The sequence below is a fragment of the Meriones unguiculatus genome, chromosome 4, assembly GCF_030254825.1.
Source record: "Meriones unguiculatus strain TT.TT164.6M chromosome 4, Bangor_MerUng_6.1, whole genome shotgun sequence".
Taxonomy (NCBI): domain Eukaryota; kingdom Metazoa; phylum Chordata; class Mammalia; order Rodentia; family Muridae; genus Meriones; species Meriones unguiculatus.
In genome coordinates this window covers 118,931,663-118,955,491 of record NC_083352.1, presented here as the reverse complement: position 1 = coordinate 118,955,491, position 23,829 = coordinate 118,931,663, and the positions used below count along the sequence as shown (strand labels likewise).

Genomic DNA, 23,829 nt, shown 5'->3' with positions numbered 1-23,829 from the left:
CTCTTTTGATTCCTGAGGTCTCTGAGAATGCCTTACCAAGAAGTTGTCAGTATTCGTAAATCCCAACTTTCAGAACCCTGCAGAGGGCTCTTCCACTTAGAAAGACAAGGAAAATGTCTATAGGCAGCTCATTTAATTCCATACAAAGATAATCTCTTTAAAGAGGGTCTCTTGTTGTCCCTCCTTAGCCATCCTTGGTGGCTTAGCAAGAACCTGTCTCAAAATAAAGTGAAATAGTAAAATAGGAGCTATGGAGGTAGCTCAGGGACACAACACTTACCTAAGAAGAATGAGCCCCAAAGTTCAAACCTTGGCACTACACATAAAAAAAGTAGATAATAATCCCTAATTGAATTAAAATGTTGCTAGAGTATACTTTAAATGAAAGTCCTTTTAATGTTTCCCTTTTACTAGGAACATTGTATGTTTTTTATCTTGCATGCTCATTGACATTTTCTTCAAATATATATTAAAAGCAAAACCATTCTTAATTAAGCATTCACCCTTCTGCCGTGCATCTCTCAAGCTTACCTCATGAGCCTTACAAAACTCCTTATCAGAAAATGATGAATGTGTGTCACAGCCAGGCTGGATGTAGGTAAGCCTGCTGACATTCAGTCCAGACTGGGAGTCTTTCCAAGCAGGTGGCCTTGGGCATGTTACCCAAGTCCTCTGAGGCTCACTTTCCTCATCTTTGAGAAGGGCAATGGTGCCTCCTTCACTGGGTGGCAGTGAAGATGAGATGAGATAGCACAAGTAAAACATTTAAATTGCCTAATAAACAAATTCAACAAAGTTGCTGCACATAAAATCAACATGCAAAAGCAGCCACATTTCCATAGACTTATAATGAATGATCTTAAAAGTAATTATGAAAATGATTCCACTTAAAAAGAACAAAATGCTCAGGAATAAGCCAAGGAAGCAAGAAGCTTGTATTAATACCAAAGACCACAAAACACTGAAGAAACAAATTAAAGGAGACACAAATGAATAGAAGAACTAACAGGGTTGAATGTCAGTGGCTCCCAAGGCCACCTCCAGATCCAATCACTCCTACTGAAAATCCCAATGCCATTTTTGCACGTTCAGACAAAAAAAAGCCATCGAAGAGTGAGATGGCTCATCAGGCACAGGTGCTTACCCAACAACCTGAGCTCGATCCCTGAATAACACAATGAAAGGAGACAACGGACCCCTGAAAGTTGTCCTCCACACACTCACTGTCATGTGCTGCCTCCTCCCCGTGTCATACACACAGCAATAATGATAACATTCATATGGAAACTTAAGTGACACTGAATAGTCAAAAACCATCATTAAAAAACAAAGTTTGGGTGCCTAACACTTCTTGATTTCTGATACTGCATGGAGGCAAGTAAAAAGACCAAAATTAACTCTTCTGTGTGTAATCAAATTATCTTTGACAAAAATGGCTACAAGATGTAAGACAGGAGAAGCCCTTCCACTCTGGCACTGGGAAAACTAGATACACAGTTGGGAAAAAAATAAAGTTGGGCCCATGGCATACCTAAACCATATGTAAAAATCAGCACAAAAAAATGCATACATGGGAGCTTCTAGAAAGAAAGACATGGAAGAAGCTTCATAATATGAGGCTTGGCAATAAGTTCCTGGATATGACATGAAAAGTATATTAAAAAATAAGGGAAAAATGAATAGGATTACATCAAAATTTAAAACTATGCATCAAAGGGCACAAAACTTAAGAAGACGGGTGATCATTACATGCATTCATCAGTTGAAGCAACACACTAAAACCAATAAGTGTAAAGAATTGTATGTAAATATGTACTGCCAGTCAAAAATCTAAAAACTCGAAGGAGGACCCAAGGGAGGGTGCTTCATTCTCATTCAGAAGGGCAAATAGAATAGACGCCAGAAATGGTTGAAGAAAGAGAACAGGATGGGAGCCTACCATAGATGTCCTCTGAAAAACTCCACCCAGCAGAGGACCAAAGCAGATGCTGAGACTCACAGCCAACCTTTGGGGAGAGCCAGGGAGTCTTATGGAAGAGTGGAGGGACAGAAGGACCCAGAAAGGACAGGAGCTCCACATAAAGACCAACAGAGCCAACAAACCTGGCCCCGGGAGGGCAGGGAGGGCTGCAGAGACTGATGCACCAACCAAGGACCACACATGGAGAAGACCCAGGGCCCCTGCTCAGATGTAGCAGATAGGCAGCACAGTCTCCATGTGGGAAACAGAGGCTGTCTCTGACATGAATTCTGTTGTCTTCAGTCACTTCCCTCGGCCCTGCCAGGCCACGAAGATGCAGGCAGTCCTGCAGTCAGTTGGCAAGGGAGGAGGGCTCCCCTTTCTGAGGACTAGGGGACTGGGATAGGGAGGAAGAGGGAGGGAAAGTGAGGCCAGGGGGAGACAAGGGAGGGGGCTATGATCAGGATGTAAAGTGAATAGATTAATAAAAAAAAAAAAAATTTAACAACTTCTTTAAATTAAAATAACTTTTAACACCAGGCATGGCGGTGCTCCCTTTAAGCCCAGCACTTGGAAGGCAGAGGCAGGCGGGTCTCTGTGAGTTTGAGTCCAGCTTGACCTACAAAGCAAGTCCAGGACAGCCAAGGCTACCCAGAGAAACCCTGTCTCAGAAGAAAAAATAACTTTTCAACGCAGTTTATGTTACTAAAACACCATATATAGTGAGCAAAAAAAGATGTTTAGCAAAAGTGAAAGGCAACCAACAGGGTGGGACAAAATAGTTAAAAATCACCTGTGTGATAAGGCATAAATAGCCAGAATGTATGAAGAAGGTCTACAACTGAGAAGAACACGCATTTCAAACAGAAAAACTGTAGACATTTCTACAATGATTATAAACAAATGGCTGACAAGATGGAACCATGCTCAACATGAGTAATCAGGAGAAACGCACATCAAAACTACAATGAACTCCACTCCTAACTGGGTGACTACAGCCCAACCAAATAAAAGCACAAAAAAAAAAAAAAAAAAAAAAAAAAAAAAAAAATTAACAAGTGTCAATGAACAGATGAAACTTTAGGTACCCTTGTTCAAAAGTGGTAGAAATGTAAAATTAAGTTTAACTCTTAAGAAAAACAGTATGGTTGTTCCTCAAAAGAATTAAAATATAATAAGCCACTGCTGGTTTATATAGGGTATGTTTAAAAACAAAACTCTTTCTAATGTATAAGAAAATAAATTAAAATAAAATAATAATTTCCTTATTTTTAATAAAAAATTATTTTAATTTTAAAATAAAAATGAATTCAAGAACTCAAGGAAATATTTGCACACTGATCTTCAAAGCAACATCACATATGCCAAAAAGCAAATGCAACCTAAGTGCCAATCAACAGACAAACAGAGGGTCATAAAATGTACATAAAAGTTCCTTCCTTTTGAAAGGAAGAAACTTCTGATACAGGCCACTCTATGGATGAGCCTTGAGGACATCACGCTAAGTGTCATAAGCCGGTCACAGTGGAATAAGAGTGGTTATTAACTATGTGGTTACTACCATAGACAAATTCTTAGGCCATTCATATGAGTACAAAAGTTGGTTATCAGGCACTGGGGGAGGAGAGAATGGGAAGTTGTTTGATGGATACAGAGTCTCATTTTTGCAAAAAAAAAAATCTCTAAACATCTCTTATACAGCAGTGCAAACCTGCTTAACCTGGTAGATATACCACGTCACGAGTTTTTATCAGAATCAAAAAATAAAATAAATTCTAAACCTGGCATGCACTAGAGAGACTATAAAGGGTAGTTTTGACAATCCCCTCCTATAAGCAACAGGAAAGGGAGCTTGAAAAAGCTGAATAATTCATTCCAAAACATTCAACCAGTATGTGAAGGGTAGTGATACTAGCCCTCTCTCCACCTACAATCCACACTCTCAGCACACCGTGCGTCAGGCCCATGTCTGTTCTTGAACAAAGCAGGCTATGAAAAAAGAAAATTTTCTTCTCTGTCATCTTCACAGTACAAAGGACAGAACCCTGGGTGACAGACAGACAGCACTAGCCCCTTTTCTTCTCAAGCAAGGAGGTCAATAATAACCCATCTGAACTGGCCAGGTAGAACAGTCTAGAAATCACACCAGCCAGCATACTGACTTTGCTCATCTTCCCTCCTTCCTTCCCTACAACCGACTATGTGTTTTTCAGGTTTCTACTGCAGAGGATGCTGCAATGATAGACACACCTCTGAGCAAAGGTGATGACAAGCTACCCCAGGATCCAGCTCAGCATCCTTTCCAGCAGCATCAAGAGGTAAAATGGAAGCATGACATTAAATCTACCCTGCATCCCCAGAAGACATGGACAACAAGAAAGATACATAAAGCCACTGAAGTGCTGGTTCTTTCTTGAGCAAGTCCAGGATGCTATGGAAGCATGGAGGAAAAGAAAATGAAACAAATGGACTGGGGGTGTCAGAAAAGGCTTCATGGAAGAGTTAAGGCAGGCACCGCCTCTGGAAGGATGGAGGAGCTGGTCCTATTTTGAAAAGAATTTTTTAAGAGTCATGAGCCAACAAAGACAGGCAGAGGTGGTTTAGATATAAACATGTTTTTTGTTTTGGTCCCAGGTGAGGGATATGGGGCTGATTCAGATGGTCCACAGCAGCAAACTATTTGCCTCATGCAGGCTCTGAGAGAGGCTCTTTCCCAGCTGAAGATGGTTCAATTCCGAGGCCTCTCAGAAGGAATAAAGGCCAGAGCCTAGAAAGTGTTGAGAGTGGTCCAAGAAAGAAGAGCGCGGCTGGCGCTTCCCCGCTGCTGCTCCTGGTTGCTGTTGATGCAGTTTAAAGAGAAGAAATCAGAAATATCCTGAAACGAAGATTGGACTTGCCCCAAGGAACCTGACTACCCTAAATAGCAGGAAGTAACTAAAGAGAATTCTGCCCCCTCTCCCCACTAACCTTTCTCTCCTACCCGGTGTTGGAAGGAATTGGAGTGGAGAAGGGAGAAAGAGGCAAAATAAAATAGTATAAAAAGTATTGCTTACACAGAGGGGTTTGAAGGGTAGGAGGGCTGTGGTTCAAGGAATCCATCGTTTCAGTTAAAAAAGCCAATGGTTTCAAACGTAAGAGCCTGTTGAGAAAGTAAAACTATAGCTGATCACAGGTGGGTCCCAGTGTAGTTAGGGTTCAGAGCTATGAGAAGATCGCCGTGAGACAGTGTAGCCGGCGAGACAATGTGTAAGGATGTTTTCAGTGGATGGAGGTGAAGAGAAAGGACAGAGGGACAGTGAAGACATTCCAGTGCTGCACACGTATAAGGACTTGAGTTCAAATCCCCAGGTCGTATATAAAGCCTAACATGGTAGCACACATCTGTAAGCCCAGCGTTCCTGTGGAAAGGTGGGAGGGGGGGCCGGGAGAACTCCTGGAGGGTCACAGGCCGGGGACACAGCAGCAAGGAGACTCTGAAAGGAGGTAGAAGATGAGAATCAACATCTGGCCTCCACAGTCACATAGTAGCACACACGTGCGCATGCAGGCATGTGCAAAGAAAACGGATAGAATCTACCTGCAGGTAGAAAAAAGGAACGCACCTGGAGTTGAATTTTTAAGGAAAGTGCTTGGAGTTGGATATTTGGAAACTAATGTGTAGGGTTGTGCTACTGACCACATCGCAAGGGTGAGGAAAGGAGAATCTGAGCCAGCAAAGGGAGACTAAGAGGATGTGAAAAGCAAAATGTCTAGAAACTTAAAAATCAGCTCAACTTTCAATCAACTCTCTCAACATGTGGAGCCAAGACAACCAATTTCATGGGACAGAAAACATCCTACATCCCCACCTAGAGGACCTAATACCACACTTGGTACCCACGGGCACTAAAGAAGGCTCCGTGAGTGTCCCACTCACGCGATATTTCAGCCCAGTGTTGCTTGGAAACTTGTTGGGTGCAGCCCAGTGGGAAGGCACAAGCTTGGTCTGCATGAACCCTGTTGGAAAGAACATCCCAGCCTTACTCAGAAAATGCCCTATAGAATATCCAAAGTTTGGAGGGCAGCGTGAGCCCACCCACACTCATTCACACCCTTCCTGAGCCGTGGATCTACACTGCTGGTACCAGAAGCTTCCCAGCCATCCAGAAATGACAGAGAACGGTTTCTCTTTTCAAAAACCGAAATGCTCACAAGACTGAATATGCAGAATGCTGGTGCAGCTATAATCTTGGCAAACATCTGCCACCTTTGTGTGGCAAGCGCAGTCTCTTCAGAATGCTGCCTTTGATTTCGGGGAAAGACAAATCAGGGCTCAAGTTTTGTTGTGAATGCTTCTCATCACAGGAGGGAATTTTCAGCAGCTTGGAATTTTGAATGTATGAAAAATGGATTTTTTTTTTTTCTTTAACAAAGAGTTCTCGACAAAGAATCAACAAGGTTCCTGAAAGAGATCAAGTCAGTTCTCTATTCCTGTCTCCTTCCCCTCCCATGGTTAGTTTCTTTCTGAATCCTTTGAGGTTGGCCTCTGGAGAGGAGTCCTGCCCTGATGGACACTAGCAAGTTCAGGGTCTACTCTATGTAGAGGGATGCAGCGAGTGACTCCAGACCCTCTTCTGCCCTCATGCGTAAACTTGCCCTTGTAAGTTGTCAGGATAGAGAGGCGTGCTCTGCTTTACCAGGGTGGGGTCTCCAGGCAGCCCTCCCCTCACAGCACAGCAGTGTGCACATTGCATCTACCCCGGCAGCTTCAGGAGAAAAGGAACAGCCTCAGTATGAGTGGCATACCCACCTGAGGTCAGTGTCTCCCCTCTGTGCCTTCTAGCTGGGGATCCGTGGTAGGGCATCAAGCCTGTCGTGAGCACACGTGAGCTGAATCAAGTGGGACTCTGTAGAGGATTGGAAGACTTTGTTCTAAGTAGATAGAAGCCAACAGAGTGAACGACCTGCCCTGATGTGGTCTGTAGGAAGATTGCTTTCATTGTTGGGTAGAAAGCAAATTGTTAGAAGTTGAAGAGAAACAAGAAGTGCGGTGAGGAGGCTGTTGCTGGTGCTCATGGGAGGAGGTCTGAGGGCCACGGCGAAGGCAATCACAATTGGCTTTCAGGTCTTTCTCCTGTGGGTTTCAGTGGGTAGCAAATACCCTATACTCAGAGGGACTCTAATTCTGCCATTTTCATCCTAGCTGCTACCTCAACTGTTTTGCAATGCTAAGAAAAGTGTCTAGATGATCTCTTCATATTAAACAATCTATACATTTGATTTCCCTTATCTTTTACTATCATTGTTTTTAGTTTGTTTGATTTTTACCAATTAAGTCATTGATGGGTGAACGATTTGTGATATCCCTTAAGAAATCCACATGCAATGTCCTCTGGACACGTAATTGAGTTTAACTGATGTTTAGCAGACCACCACATTTAAGGTCACAGTCCCAAAAGTTTCTCCAAATTTTCAAAATCGTGAAATGGTGTCATGCTTTTTAAAGGAGACACACAGCACTTATAACTGTACTTAGAACACATTTAAAGCACCAAATAGTGATGTGGCAGGCGGATACTGAGAGGTGACCGTGGAAAGACTCTGATAGGTAGGAAGTGGCAGTAATAGGTGCTAAATAAGGCTACAGTGCAAGGAAGGGCATGATCCAATATGTGCTCCCTAGCAACAGGTAGGAGGTAGATTAGGAGGTTTACATAATAATTCCAGGAGCAATGATCAGTCTCCAGATTTAGGCCCAGAAGTGGGCTTATAGAAAAGGGCAACAACATGATAGTTATTCAGACTAGAGGTTTCTGAAGGTTCTGGTGATTGGTGGGAAGAATAAGCCAAGAGGCCAAGGGAGACTGGGAACATTCCAGGGTTTTTAAGTGACAAGAGATCAGCAATGTAGATTGTTGCAGCTACTAAACACCTTATGTGCATGTTTTATAAAGCAAAATAAAAATTTTTAAGTTTCAAAAATTTAATTGGTTTTCCTTATGTATTTTTAGTCCTTTGAAACATGTCTTTGAAGTTTCTTATATCAAAATATGGAATCTGGGGCTCCATACTCCTTGAATATGGGGTGGCATGTGGCAAACGTTCTGGCTGTCTCCGCCACCTCGTTGATTCCAAACCATCAGTATCATTCCCCCAACATCCACATGTCTTATCACTGGTCTTCCCCGCATCTGCCCAGTCATACTTGTTTTTCTCCATAGCAACTAAAATGATGCTTTCAGAATAAACCATTTATGTATCAGAGCTTACACTGATTCTGGCCCTTTCTTAGAACAGAAACCAAATCCAGAGCCTACCCCAGGTCCCATACAGTCTACCGCTACCTGTCTATCCATCCCCCACAGCATCCAGTAGGCCTCCAATATCTGTGCTCTTCCTTGATAGCTTTCCTTGAGTCCTAATTGTCTACTGGTCCCTGTCTGGAATATTCTCTCTCTAAGAGCCACTACCCACCTCCTGTTCAGAGACCTACATCAGTTTCACTTGTGCAGGAACATGATTTCTGATCATCCAATCAAGATAAAGCCCTCCAAAAGCTTTTTTCTTTCCAAACATTTACACCAACTGCCAATTGTGAATTTGCTGGTATGAATACTTTTTTCCAGATTATAGCCCCCAGAGAGAAGAGACAAGTCTCCTTTTGTGCAATCATGCAAGACCAGGACCTTGTTGAGAGCAGCTCAAAGCATTGAATGGAGAGATGAGTCAACGAATCAATGAATCAATGGATGAGGCTCAGCTCATATATGGGTGTTGGCTAAGGTCCCTTATTTAGCAACTCTCAAGAGAGTTGGGAGAACTGGATGAGCTAGGAATGAAAAGTAGAAGGAACAGTTGTTGAAAGATTAAGAACCCTATACGGAGGCCTGCCATTGTTTCTCTGTAACTTGCAAGGTCCTACTGTCATTTACTTATTTCTGCACCATGGAAGCATATAAATTACTCCTACTCCCTTCTAGACACATTCACCTTTTCTCTTTGGGAATCTTAGATAGTGCTCTGGATTCCTCAGAAATGGGAAAGGAGGACATCAAGGAGCAGTAAGAGAGGCCACTTCTCCAAGAAAGGAAACAGAAAACAGGAGCATGTATACATGTGTGTGCGCATACACTCTCGTGGGTGGGCGTGCACTCACACAGAGAGAGAGCGCACACTCACAGAGAGATAGAGACAGGCAGACAGACTGGATGACAAACAGACAAATGAGTGTAACACACACACACACACTTAATAAAAGAAATAACCCCATTCAGACACCTGGATCAAATAGTCCTGAATGATACCCTTGCAGTGACACAGTTAACATTCTTTTATGCGCTGATATGCTGGGGAGTCTGCTTGGTGCTAAGAAGACCACATTTAGTTCTCAGGGTCCAGAGCCTGGTATAACATGGTGTATGCTGAGACTCTGAGCGGGCACTCACACTATGTTACAGTGAGAGGGAAGTACAGGGGCCACAGCAACACAGAGAGGAGGGCACCTGACCTGGCCTGGAAGTCAGCAGAGGCTTGCCAGAGGAACTGAGAGCAAAGTTGCTTCCCAATGACCCTTCCACACCTCAACTTCCTCACATGTAGCTGGAGTAACAGTCCATGAGCAATGGTGCCACCTCGCAGACACTTAGTGAGCACTTACTTTGTGCCAGCTGCTAACTGAAGCATTTGAACAGTTTCTCATTAAATTATATCACTAATCTAGAAAGTATACATAAATTTCCTTATGCTACAAATGAATAAACTGATGTTTAAGGAAGTCTGGACACATGTCGAGTCACTGGTGACCTGTCTTTCTGACACCATGCTGGGAGGCATGCTGTCTTTCTGTCACCTCCATATTTTGACCAAGTCTCTCAGCTCAAAATAGACCATCAATGGATTTCACTTCCCTTTCCTTTCTGCTTTTACCCCATCCTCCTTTTTCCTCCATAAAAGGAGTAAAAACAGTAAAGATCCCAGAGTCTTGCTACTTCGTTCATTTTCTGAATTCCGTGTGGCCAATTTTTCTGAATAAATCTAGTCTATGAAAGGACCTGGAATAGGAAACTAAGTTGTGGAGAACTTTTCCCACGTCAAAAACAATAAACTGGATTCCTGAGTCCACCCACAGCCTTGATCGCCCACCCAGGAAAAGTCCCAAGGAAGGGGATTCCAGCTCTGCTGGCCCTGGGTCTGGAGGCCACTGAGCTTAGAGGCCAGCTGCCAACGCATTCCCAGCCTGACCCTCCCTGCAGCCTCTGAGGCTAATGTTGGGAGATGCAGAGCTCCAGCTGCCGCCCCACCAGCCCCTCCTGGGTCTTGTCCATCTCATCTCTTCAGTTGCATCACCTATCAGCCCAGCCCTGCCTTCCCATCTGGCCCATACCCAACTCTTGTACTATATTCCAAGCTTTGGTCTCATGAAAGATGCATTTACTCTGCCACTTGATTTTCATTCACTCGTTATTGAGACACGGCTTGCTCCTCACTTTGAAGGGTGAAGTTGGGGGTCATGATGCTAAAGTCACTGGGACGGGGCCCTGCTTGCTCACCTTAGCTCAGGTGAGAATAACAGTCATGACCAGCCCCCAAGTCAATACAGTGACCTCTGGAGGCCCTGTCCTCAGTAAGTGGGACCTATGCTTTCCTGTTCACTTGCTATGGTAGCAAGATTTAGCAGTTACTAGGGTATTGGGAACTCTGGGGCCCTCAGATTTCTCTGAGATGCAATTCCTTGGCTATGCTCTTCATCCTGGCCCATGAGCTCAGCTCACATTTCAGCCTCCAACAAGATGAGCAAGTATGCAGGCTTTTAGAGTTGACAAAATTTTGACTCAAATTTGAATTCTGTCATCTCATAGCCTGGTAATCTTGACCAAACTGCATTGTGTATGTCTAATCTTCAGTCTCCTGCCTATGAAATGGGTTTGGTTGTAGTAATGCATGCTTAATAGGATTGGCTTGATGAGTAAATGGGGGAATACACAGTTTAACCCAGTTTCTCAGTCTCAATACTATTGGTAGTTCAATCCAGAAAAAAAAAAGTTGTTCTGTGGGCCATCCTGCGAATTGTAGAATATTTAGTAGGAAGTCTGACCTCTACTTTCTATGGGCAGGACTCCCCTGGTTATGACAAATAAGGATTTAAAAGCATTTTCACAAGTCTCCTGCTTGCTGTTGAGTGGTTTGGCACAATGCAATGAAAATAATGTATGTTTAATTGATGTTAGCATTGGCCACTAAAAGCCATCCTGCTTAGAGGTATCTGGTCCTAACCAAATCTTTTCAGTTTAGTGTCCAAAGTTTTGTCTCTAAGTTTTAACTCTAACCCCAGCTATCTCCGCACCATCAGAACTATTCCCAAAGCTATCTGAAGTTACAGTTCAACTGGTAGCTTGGTTAACAACATCTAGACAGGTATCTCCTGTGCCATACTAAAAAGGTGCTCTCTGTCCCCTGGGAATGTCATAAGAAACAGAATTGGAAGTTGGCAGTAAATTGGAAGAGTTCCTAAAGTTAATTCAATTTGGAGCTTAGAAAGAATAGAAATCAGTGTTGAAAAGATTCAAGGGCACTAGAAAAATAGTGTCCATCCAATGTAATAAGACATGAAAATAAGAGATAATAATTTACTATTGGTATCATTGGTGAGTGTCCCATCTACTTATTTTATATGTAAAGAAGGGAAAAGAAAGCAGGCCATACAAAATCGCACCATACTAAAACAAAAACAACTGGAAATAGAATTCGTTTCACCAGACTCTACAAGTGACTGCCATGCGCATAAATGTACACATAAGAAATTACTCTACCCTGAGCCCAGCATTCTTCCATTACCATATGGTGAGAACTCAGAGCCTGACTAAAAACATGAACATAAGTATCTAAGTGACGTGGGCTCGGGCTACCTTGCATTCTCTGGCATTGTCAGATCCCAAACTATCATCCTATCCCCTATTGACTCTCATTTCCTGCACTTCTACACTCATTCTATTTTTTTACTCTTCTCTCTTTTTCCTTCCTTCTTCCCCACAAAGTCTGGCCAGTACCTTCTGGTCTCACCAAAGTCTCTGACTCACCATTGTTTGGCTTAGTATTGACTCCTTTGACAAGAACTGCTATTGAGCGCTTAATTTGAACAAAGGACTTCATATGCATTACCTGTCTGTACACTAATGATCATTTCTATTTACCTCATTATCCAGATAATAAAACTGAGGCTCAGACAAGTTCCTTTATATACTACGGTATTAGTGAGATAGACCAAAAAAGACAAGATAGGGCAGGAGGTGGGAGACAGTGACTGGAAAGAGAAATGATCTCCCAGAATTGGTCATTTTGGCTGGTATCTGGTGGATATGGAATCGTCAAGGAGCTAGAATTAGATGGTAGCTGTGTTGGATTGCCTGGTAGAATTCATAAATAAGTTTGATTTTTTTCCTTCTCCTTCCTCTTTCTCTCCTTTTCTTTCTCCTTCCTCTCTTCTTCCCTCCTTCCCTCCATGTCTTCCTCCTTTGCCCTTTCCCTTCCTCTTTCCTATCCCTAGAACACAATACTCATGCCATGACCAGGCTTACACCTGTCCTCATCTGGTCTCTAAGTCACAGGTGGGGAGGGATTACAGGGCTCCGCCTGTCTTGATGTCTGACCTCCAGCCCTGACCCACTTCTGACTAAGCCACCTGTGGAGTCATCCAAGCCTATGACCCACTTCCCACAGCGCAACTCCCCAGACGAGCTTCCCTACGGACCTTCTTGTGCACTGCTGTTCCTGCAGCCTGCAGGCACCAGCACCTCCCCTTGCGGACTGCTCCACCCTCTCAGCCCTCAGTTGGGTGTTGTCCTGGATTCCACCCTCTTCTCCCAGGCAAGTTTTCTGCCTCCGTCTGCTGCTCCAGCCTATCAATATCCCTCGCACTTGTCTCCTTGAACCACTGCCAGCCCTGCCAGGTCCAACGTAGTCGCCTCTGAAATACTCAAAATCTGTTCTTACAAGATTGTTGCTTAAAAAGTTGCGGTGGATCCCATTTCTCTGAGCCTTAAAACTAAATCCTTCCCATAAGGAAACAAAATCTATCAATCAAGGACTTCCTCTGCCAAGTGATTCCAGGAAAGTTGGGGTTGGTTGCTCAAAGTTAACCGCTAATGCTTGGAAGCAGTTGGCATTGTGTTCAATAAGCCTTACATCTTAGACTTGTAGATCTAGGACTGGGAGATGGATCAGCTGGCAAACTGTTTGCCTCACAAGTATGAGGACCTGAAATTAATCCCTAGAATCCAAACATATATATATATATATATATATATATATATATATATATATATATATATATATATGGTGGTGTGTGCTTAGAATCCCAGCACTGGGGAGCTGATAACAAAAGAATTCCTGGCTTTGGTGGCTAGCTTTGGGCCAAGGAGCTACCCTGAGCCAAAGGAGGTGTGGCAGTATTCCTTAGAATGACCCTGGACATTTTCCTATGGATTCTACACATGTGCACACATTTAAAGGTGCACACACGTGCATGTGAATGCTTTAAAAAGAAGAAGCTTACATCTTCAAGGAGTCTTAAGTCAAGTTCCCTGCACCAAAACAAGGTCTCTTCTTGACTGTTCCAGTTACAGAGCGTTCCAATGTCATGGAGCAATATTCTGTCAAATGAAGAACTTTCTTGTCCCAGGGCACTTAGAAACTTAGCCTTACAACACATCCAGGACATGGTAATCTTCCATTCAGTGGAAATGCCTCTCTTCGACAAGCCAGCTAGTAACCTGATCAATTCCCTGGGAATACCTATATTTTTATACACTTGTGGGTTTGAACCTAAATGCAGGGTTTTGCCTCTTCTACAAATGTCTTTAAATGCTCACAAATATGTTTGCTTTATGAATCCTATCTCTTTTCCTTTCAATCAAAACTTTGATTCCCTTGTCCAAGGGTACACACTCTAGGACCAGACAGCCTAAGTCAAAATACCTTCTCTGGTGGTGTGGGGGGGGGCCTTGGGTCACTTAAAGTCTCTTAGCCTCAGTTTTCCCTACTTGGTGCTACTGGGAGGACTAAATAAACAGCTGGGCACAGTCTCCAGCATACACAGAAACTCAATATGTATTATTTCCTATTATAACGAATAATATCTTTTTGTTTTTGAAAATGTTTTTCACACATTTTTCTTCAGATCTTGCACCATAAGACGGATGAAAGTCTTATTGTTCTAGTTGTGACATGAGAGATTCCTTCTTTCTCTTTTTGATGAGTACTGAGATACCCCCCAAGCCTCTCAGGTCTCTCTCTAGTATGGTTTGAAAACTATTAATCCATGTAATGACTGAAACGTCCCACTAAGTACATGGACCATGTATCCATTTCCTGATGTTACTTTAACAGGCTTAGTGGCTTCAGAGATATGGATGCATTATTTTACAGTTCTGTAGATCAAGCATTCAATACATATTTTATTGAAAAATTCATATAATATATTTTGATATTTTCCTCTACTTCCAGTTCTTCCCAGACTCTTCTCACCTTCTTCCTTCTTCCCCACTGAACTTTATGTTCCCTTTTTCTCCCTCAAAAAGAAAGAAAGAAAGAAAGAAAGAAAGAAAGAAAGAAAGAAAGAAAGAAAAACAAAATACAAGAAACACAAAAGAACTAAAATCAAACCAACAAGCAAAAAAAAAAAAAAAAAAAAAGATGCCAAAACAAAGGCAAATAAAACAGAAAGTCCACGAAAATACTGTTGAGTTCATTTTGTTCAGAGTGGTTCTCCTCCTGCCTAGGGGTCTGTCTCCCACCAGCCGAGAAGTGTGTCTATAATGGCCGGTGAGCACTGTACAGGGATCACACACCCTGGGAACTACTTTAGGGAGCTAGTTCAACTTCAGTTCCAGAGAACAAAGGCTATATACCCCATGGGGAGTGGGTGGGGGTCTCCAAGGATAGCTGTACAGAAGTGGTTGGAAGTAGGCACTATAGGGATGCTTGATTTGTTTTACACAGCATGCTCCCATCGTATGAACGGGAACCCAGTACCTAATTATCATACAGGCGAGGGGAGGGGAGAGCTAGCAGGGAGCTGTATAAGAGGCCATATATCAAATGTGGTTAGAGGAGTCTGTATCTAAAGACACTCTCCAGATAGCAGAAAGCAGGAGGCCCTGATGAGGAGAGGGAGTCCTGTACCTTAAAGCCAGAGCTCAGAATGGCTATCCATATTGGGAGAAATGAAACCTCAAACACTAGAGTCATTTCAACTGTTTAGTACCTGGGGTTTTGTTGTTGTTGTTGTTGTTGTTGTTTGTTTTTTGTTTTGTTTTGTTTTGTTTTTCAATCCAAACCAATGCTGAGGGTGAATCCAGGCTCTGGCAATTGTTAGACACTGGTCTACTCTGGTTATAGCTGTAGCTCTCCACACAGATTTCATGAAGCTGAAACCAAGGTGTCAGCAGTACTGGCTCCTAGAGAATCTTGTGGAGAATGTATCTCCTGGCTTCATCCAACTCCTAGACGCCATGCAGATTCCTCAGCTCATGGCACCTTTTTCACCTTCAAAATTAGTAACATAACTTCTCTTGGACCCTGATTCCACCATCATATTCCCTCCTCTTACTCCTGCCTTCTGCCTCCCCTGTCTGCCTATCTGCTCCAGCTTCCCCCAGCATAAAAATGGCTAGTTAGCAACCTAACTCCTTCTGCCACCATTGTTCTTCTCTGCTGTGTGTCCTAATGTGACATGTTCACACTTTCTAGGCTGTGAGTATCTTTGAAGGACAATCATTCTGTTTATTCCAGCTTGACAGCCATCAATAGAAGACTCTGGTATATCAGAGTCACCACCATCCCTGGAAACTCATTAGAGGTGGTTTTTTCACCTATGATCTGTACCTATTTGCAATATGTAAACTCACCTCAAGCCATGAGTGGCTTGGCTGCCTTTGATTGGCCATGCTTGGAATGCCTGCCAATGTCCTGTTTGCAAGGGAGGCTGGAAAACTGTACTATTTTCAATTTTACAGTGAAATAAAGAGGCATAGTTTTCTAAGAGATGCAAAGATATAAATTCCCCCAAATCAGCCAAAATGGTAGGGAGCTACTGAATACTGGCAAATACCATATACTAGTCTAAGGGGTTACTTTTTAAAGAGGGGTGAGCAAACTTTGTACTTACTCATCCTTAGTAGAGCTATCATGCCTCTACACTAATCCCCTTCATTCTAAATTCACATAACCCTACATTATTTAAACAACTATTTCTAGTTCACTGCCAGAGACTGGCCTTGAGCCCATAATTTCTAGAACCCATGGCTTGAAAATCAAGATAAGACGTGCCTATCCCCAGTTCTTTGGCGTCCATCTCCCTCCCAGTCTAGCATCAAATAAAGCTGACAGATTCTGCAAAGACTTGTGCAAGTCCCTTCAGGACCCTGGGCTATAACTCATGTGGGATAAGGACTTGAATTAATTACGATCATTGAGGCGTGTCTTCTGCCTTTCTACTGTACCCTATCTTCAGTTTCGATCTTTCCAGATTAAAGGCCTTCCCCTTGATGAATTGGGCAACTTGGTGTTCTCTACAATAACTGTCAACATTATACCATCCAGCCATCTACTGAGGACTCTCCAGCCTTCCCCACTGTTTATCTCCAAACGGCACAATAAAACTATCATTTTGGGGCACTAGAGAGATGACTCAGTCAGCGAAGTGATTGCTATCCAAGCGTGAGCACCTGAACTTGATCCTCAGAGCTCAAGGGAGTCGAGGAAGCTGACCACAGTAGTGGACACACTTCTAATCCCAGAACTGGGGACACAGAGGCAAATAGACTCCTGGGGCTCACTGCCCAGCAAGCCTTGCATGCTTAGAGAGTCCCAGGCCAATGAGAGATCCTGTCTCCAAAAAAAAAAAAAAGTAGACAGTTCCTGATGAACAAAACCTCTGGCCTCCGCATTCATATGCGCCAGCACATATTGTACACACACATATACAAACAAACACACACATGCACACATACACGCACACATGCACACATTTTTATTTTCACTGGGTTTTCAGAAGCAGCCTCCCCTCGTGAGTTTGGTCTCTCTCACACAGTTCTTCCTTAACATGGATCAAACCCTCACGTATTTAAGTGAATACGCTTCCTTTGTTTTAACATGTGCTCATCATAGATACTGTCATGTTTCACTGACATCAAGATTAAACACGGTAAGGAACCCAGATGTGGGGGCCAAAGTCACAGGACCTTGAGTCTTACCTACATCTCTCGCCAGCAGCATGAGTTTCATCTTTAGAATTGGGATAACCCTGCTCTCACAGAGCTGTAAAACTGGATTGTTTTGTAGCAGTACCTTTGTGGGAATGTTTTTATTAAATTTCTTTTATGCATTTTTTTTCCTTTGTAGAACATAGAGCTTTGTCTGTTTGAACTCTGGCTTTCTCATTCTTTAAAAACAGACAGATAGACACCAAATTTGGAAGGTGTTCTTTTTTTTTTTTTTCTAATGTAGTCCAACAAACATACAATACAATATAGGCTCTGCAGCCTGAGTAATACTGTCTTTGGAGGTCTAAGATGAATTGCGAAACAGCTATAACTGTCTCCTCTTGAGTGCAGTTGTTCCCGTCAGGATGTGGTGGACCTGAGAAGATGGTGTGGATGGAATCCTGTCAGGTGATCTATTTAATTTTAAAACGTAGTACGAGGTCCATGAGACCATGTGAGGCAGGGTGATCTATCAGTGGGTCAGCAAGCAACCAGACCACGGCTGTCAATGTCTTTCTGGTACACTGGCATAGTCTCTTCGTATCATGTCCAGGAACCATCCTGTGGGATTCCTAGACGGTCCTCCCACTGGAAGTGCTCATCACCCAATTCTTTTAAGAGAATGAATAGAGAAAAGGGGTGAAGGAAAGAAAAATTCACCTGCCTACTTGATTCCCATGGGCTCCTCTTGTGCTTAGACTGGGGTTCACACCAGGGGCTCCCTGATCCTCAGGCCTTAGGTCTCCGGCTGGCTTTGCACCAGCCCCCCCCCCCCCCAGGCCTCTAGCTTGCAGACAGCCCTCCAAGCCTCTACAATCACATGGGTCGATTCTCATACTCGGAGGCATTTTGGAACCTGCTCACTTGGAAACTGTGTGGATCTCTTTTTAATGCCAGCGCATCATTCTTGTGGGGCTGGATTACCTGTCATCCATAAATGCCAGCTCCCAGTCACTCAACAGTTCTCTCTGAGCATCGTGGATGAAGATCACAAATAAAAGCCTTACAAAAATGAGTACTATATGGGAATGATGATTCTTTTTTCTAGTTATGTCAAATTATCATTTGGGACAGTATAAACAACATGCAGAAAAGCTGATCTTCCAGTCATGTCTAGAACCATTTCTGCCATAACCATTACAATTCTAGAACCATTTCTGCCATAACCATTACAATTCTAGAATGTGATTTCTTTCACTGTTAACCATATTATCATCTTTTGATTGAGAGGCACAGGTGAGGGGATCATGATAACCACAAAGAGGGGCTCCATTCATACAAGAATGTCAACCTCTTGTGCCCATGGATCAACCAAGGACAGTGTATAATGTGTCTATCAAAGATAAGAATACCCATGGAAAGGGCCCACTGGCCAATTCAACAGCCCTAGGAATAGCCCTAGCCATCACTGAAAGATACTGAGGATATCTGATGCTTAAGTGAGGAACCAGTAGTGAAGTGGCTACTCAGTGCCAGTAACAAGGCCTGCACAAAGGAAGGGCCAGAAAAGTAAAGTCAATGGGGCTCTTGGGTCATCAGAGTCAAGCAGAAAAGTGTTATGTGTTTGGACAGACCAAGCCACAGGAAGAATGAGTGAGAGACACATCACTGTCTCCAGAAGGCACGTCTAAGAAACATCAAGTAGTGTCCTATCGCTTAAAAAAAATTGCCCATATTTATGGAAAGCCAGAATAAGAGGCTGATTTCATTGGTTGCACATGCAAGCTAGAGAATTTGACCTTTATAAGATATCTGATCTAGTGAGATAACTTCATGTCTGGATTTGGGGTTTGATTTAGTCACTTGTAGGGACTGGAGAGATCATTCAGCAGGTAAGAGTGTGTGTTAGGGTATAATTCTGTAGAAGATCTGGGTTCAATTCCCACAACCCACACTGGGGGGTCAATAACTCCCTATAGTCCCAGCTTAGGGGTACCCAACATATCTGGCCTCTGCAGGCACCTGTACACACACACACATAGAGAGATAGAGAGAGAGAGAGAGAGAGAGAGAGAGAGAGAGAGAGAGAGAGAGGGAGAGAGAGAGAGAATGTTTTAAAGTAATTATAGCAACAGAGAGAAATTCAAAGTGGAAGAGGAAATCAGTAGATGAGAAACACGTAAGTGGAGGCTATTGTTAATTATCCAGTAGAAGATAAGGAAAACTGGACATGGAGTTACTGGTAAGAACATGATAGGCACTAGGCATGTTTTAGGGGTCAAACAGGCTATTGTGGTTGAAATAGGTAGGGGTGAGAGTCAGGGAGGAGCCTAACATAATTCCCAGCTTACCCATGGTGACAGGGTAGATAATACTGTCATTCCTGAATCCAGGAACAGAGACGGAGCAGCAAGTTTGGCAGGAAAGAGGATCAGTTCAGGCTGGGACTTGCTAAGCTGAAGGAGCTGCCGAACTTAGGAGTTCCCGGAAGATAGGGAGTACTTTAAAAGTCAAGAGTAAACCTGGCCATAGACAGGGCTAGGTAGCCCACTGAGCAGATTCTGGAAGGAGAAGGAAACTCAAAGGAAAATTTGGGAAACTGAAACTTAGTGATAAGTTACAGAATAAAAACCAAGAGATACACAGGGATGAAGTCTATGTTCTACATAGTGAAAACCACACCCACCCAGTTCCTTGGCCAAGTTTTCGTAGTCAACTATTCACACACACCCAGACTCCCTCTTTTCTTCTCCAACGATGACTAAAAGGCCAGCATTCATTCTCACTGAATTTGAAAACTATCAAATTTCCCTCGAACCCCAACAAGGGAACCCTCTTGAGTGAACAAAATGAACACAGCCTTTGGGTCTACAGAAAGCTGACTTCAAGAACAGGCCATTCACATTCAGTAGAACATCGCCCAGGCACTTGTTAATTAATAGGGAAAAATCTAGGGGCTCAGATTTATTTTTTGAGCCCCTAAGACCCAAAGTAGAAGGGTCTTAGATTTATTTTTTCAGAGCAACTGAGACCAACCCACTGGGAAAATTTTGTACAAGGTCAAGGGGTAAACCAGTTGGCCACATTGGAGTGACTTATATTTTTGGATTTAATTATAATATGTTAAGTTGCAGAACATTTTTATAATTTTCTTACCATTGCAACTGGACACCTCAAGCCGAGTTTATTAAAATAATGAGGCTGCCACTGGTCTGGCTCATTCAGAAGTTCCTGGGATGAGACAGATCCTGGAAAAGTGTGAGATGTTAGAGAAAAGACTGATGCCATCACTGTTCGTTGGATTCGCAGGCTAGTTCTGCCATGTTCACCTTCCTCCCTGGGGCTACTAGGATCTGTGTTTGTTCTGATAAAATTCTTTAAGGTTGTTCAATGATTTTGATGATGGGATCCAGAAAGATTTTACACTTTTTACATGTATTTTCTTTTGTAGAAATTAGGTTGTTAGAATTCTCTTCTCTGAAAACAATTGGCCATGGGGAAGCATCATTGTTCTTTCCCTGACGTCCCTGCCACTGACATCCCTCCATGACATTCCTGCCCAACATCCATGCCAATGTTACCCCTGCCCCTGACATCCATGCCCCCTGATGTCCCTGCCCCTGATGTCCCTGCCTCTGAAGTCCCTGTTTCTGCCTCTGATCTTGCCTTGCTTGCAGGCCTTTCCCCTTCATAATGCCAGAGAAATATCTGTGTGATGCTCATGTCTAACAACTTTACTCTCTGCTCGAGAGTGCTCAAGGCTCTGTTGCCTAACAGGAAAGTTGAGAAGAGCATGGCAGAGAGAGGGGTATAGTTTGTGGTAAAGTCTTTCCCTGGCATGCATAAAGCCCAGGGTCCAGTCCCAAGCACCAGAACTGGAAGGAGAAGGAGGAGGTCCACATGCAAACCTAGCCAGCTTCAGCCCTTCCACCTCTGTTGCCAAAGAAAAGATCAGAAAATTAGAGGTTGAATCTGGGACTGGCCTCCACCTGGCACTCTGTTCTCACAATTATAAGCTTAGACATGCAGCTTCATCAGAGCTGCCAGGTCAAAGTGTCCTGTGAAACCACAAGCCCAGACACTCAGGGCTGCCCCAGCTTTCATTACACAAGGAAGTAATAGAAAGGTCCCAGCTGACAGCAGACAGCCTTCTCCTCCCTCTTCTTTACCCTGCGCGGCTTCTAGCACAATGATGATTACCTCTCAGACAGGCCAGATGACAGGGAATGGGTGAGAAGAAACTTAACAACCACGTCAGTCAGAGAAGCTCCCTGCCACTTAGTGGTCCCGAGCGTCCCTTAGCTATCTTTCCTAACATACTGTAGGGACATGAAGATGTGGTATAGGTTTTATTTTTCAGGTGTGCAAGGGAGACTCCTAGGAGGAAGTGCTGCCCTTGAGAGCCTAGGGGCATAGCCTAAGGCAGTGATTCCCAATCTGTAGGTTGCAACCCCTTTGGGGGTCTCATGTCAGATATGTTATGATTCATAACAGTAGCAAAATTACAGTTATAAAGTAGTAACGAAATAATTTTATGGTTGGCGGTGGGGAGTCACACAATGTCAAGAACTGGATTAAAGGGTCACAGCATTAGGAAGAGCGAGAACCACTGTGATAAGAGATGTGTGTCTTGTAGACAAGGTACTGGAGAAAGGCAAACCGCTCCAATAAACAACAGGATGCTCTCAGGCTCGCACTGTTCCTGGAATTCAATAAATCTGGCCTCAAAGAACAACTCTAAAGGGTGGGAAATACACGCTTCCTTTCCAGATCCTGAACCAGGGTCGGGGCGAGTGTATCCACACGGTAAGTGTCAGAGGATTTACACATCCGTCTCCACTTCCACTCATCCTTTCTCCTATTGCCTCAGGCAGCCATCCCTAGAACCCTAGGAAGGTTGGTGAGAATATCACTGTTAGATGAAGACAGCAAGGCTCAGAGGTGTGACCAAAGTAACTGGAGACATGTGTTTGGGGCAGTTAAGGCTGAAGTGGTCAGCATTTGTGTGTGTGTGTGTGTGTGTGTGTGTGTGTGTGTGTGTGAGAGAGAGAGAGAGAGAGAGCCTACTCCCCCAGCCTCCCCAGCTTTACCTCCTACAAGCTCATCGGGCTCTTTTAATGAAAAATAAACGTCCCCATGTCCATGCCCTGCTCACCAGGCCAGATCAGGTAATTATACGATGTTTATGTGGGGCACGCTCCACTCTGAGCAAGGAGAATGGCAATGAGAAATGATGGCAGAGAGGAGACACAGCTGGCCCAGCTCGGTCTTCTCATGCCCTCTCTGGCCCTTCTCTGAGCTCCTTCCTCTCACAGACAAACTTATTCATTCCAGACCAGCCTCATCCTACCTGGGGAAGGTGAAATGCCTCAGTATGCACCAGATATGCAAACCTGAGAATTTCACAGGCTTCCCAGTCAAACACCAGACTGTGTAAAGTTGATTAAGGGCACAAGAATTAGAGTGACAGTGGCCATCACAGCTCACTTACTCTGTGAACTCAGACAGTGGCTCCATCTATCTCCTAGAGTATCTGCATCATCTTCTAGAAAATGGAGAACCTAGAAGCGGCTAGTTCACAGGGTTAAACAAAATGGCTCACATAAAGAGCGTACCAGGGCCAGTGAGGTGACAGCCTCAAAGGATGATGATTTAATTCGTCTGTGGCTTGCTGTTTATTGGAGTGTCACAAACATTAAAACAAGAAAAAGAAGAAGCAGATATCACAAGTGCACAGCTCCCTGTTTCTCACAAGAAGGACACACCTGCACAACCCTCACTCAAGACACAAAGCAGCCCCCCATGCCCATCTTACTCGTCCCTCCTATGCCTCTCTGGTTACTCTCTGTGGAGACTAATGCCGCCCACTCTTCCAACAGGATCAAGGCCTTTTGTCTGTGGTAAGGACGGCACTACTCATTTACTGAGCTCGCTCAACACATGCCAGGAAGCAGGATAAATCTTTTAGATGTCCTTTATTTTGTCATCACAGCACCCTCTGATTTAAGTGCCCTCGCACTGTTCCCATGTCATAGGTGAAGAAATGGAAGGTTCTACAGAGTCTGCCAAACTGCAGACAGACCCAACACAAGGTTAAAATGCAGATATCACTACACTTCTGCACACCATACACTAGCAACGTACTACTAGAAATGGAAATTGAAAATCTCATTGCAACTCCCTCTTTCTCTCTCTCTTTCTCTCTCTCTTTCTCTCTCTCTCTCCTTAAAAAAAAAAAACCTTTATTACACTTACTTACTTATTTGAGTGAAGGGATATATGCTGGCTGCAGCACACTGGTGGAGGTCAGAAGGCAGCTTGTAGGAGTTCATTTTCTCCTTCAACTATGTGGGTCCCAGAGGCCATTTGGTTTGGTAGGAGACACCTTTACCAGGGAGCCATCTTGCCAGTGCCACTATCCTTCTCACCTATGCCTGTTTTTTGTTGTTTTCAGAGTCGGGAATATAGACTCAGAGCCTCTCCCCTTGATATTCAAGCACTCCATCCATGGTAAGCTACCTCTCCTGCTACAAATCTCATTTCTTATGAATAAGATATTTTTAACAATGAAATGCTTAGATGAAATTTTAATAAAAATGTGATCAAAGGATGACAGAAAAAAATAATTTACCCTTAACTGACTTGTAGTTTCAATATAATCCCAATTTAAAAAAAAAATCCGGAAGTGTA

The 23,829-nt window shown here is 43.5% G+C and overlaps 1 long non-coding RNA gene across 1 annotated transcript in view; it reads right to left on the bottom strand.

Annotated features, from left to right (window-relative positions):
• Window positions 1-23,829, bottom strand: part of LOC132653536 (uncharacterized) — a 63,263-nt gene that overhangs the window by 921 nt on the left and 38,513 nt on the right. The window contains exon 3 of the long non-coding RNA XR_009591266.1: window positions 10,240-10,245. This is a non-coding gene — a long non-coding RNA (uncharacterized LOC132653536). The remainder of the gene's footprint in view (window positions 1-10,239; window positions 10,246-23,829) is intronic.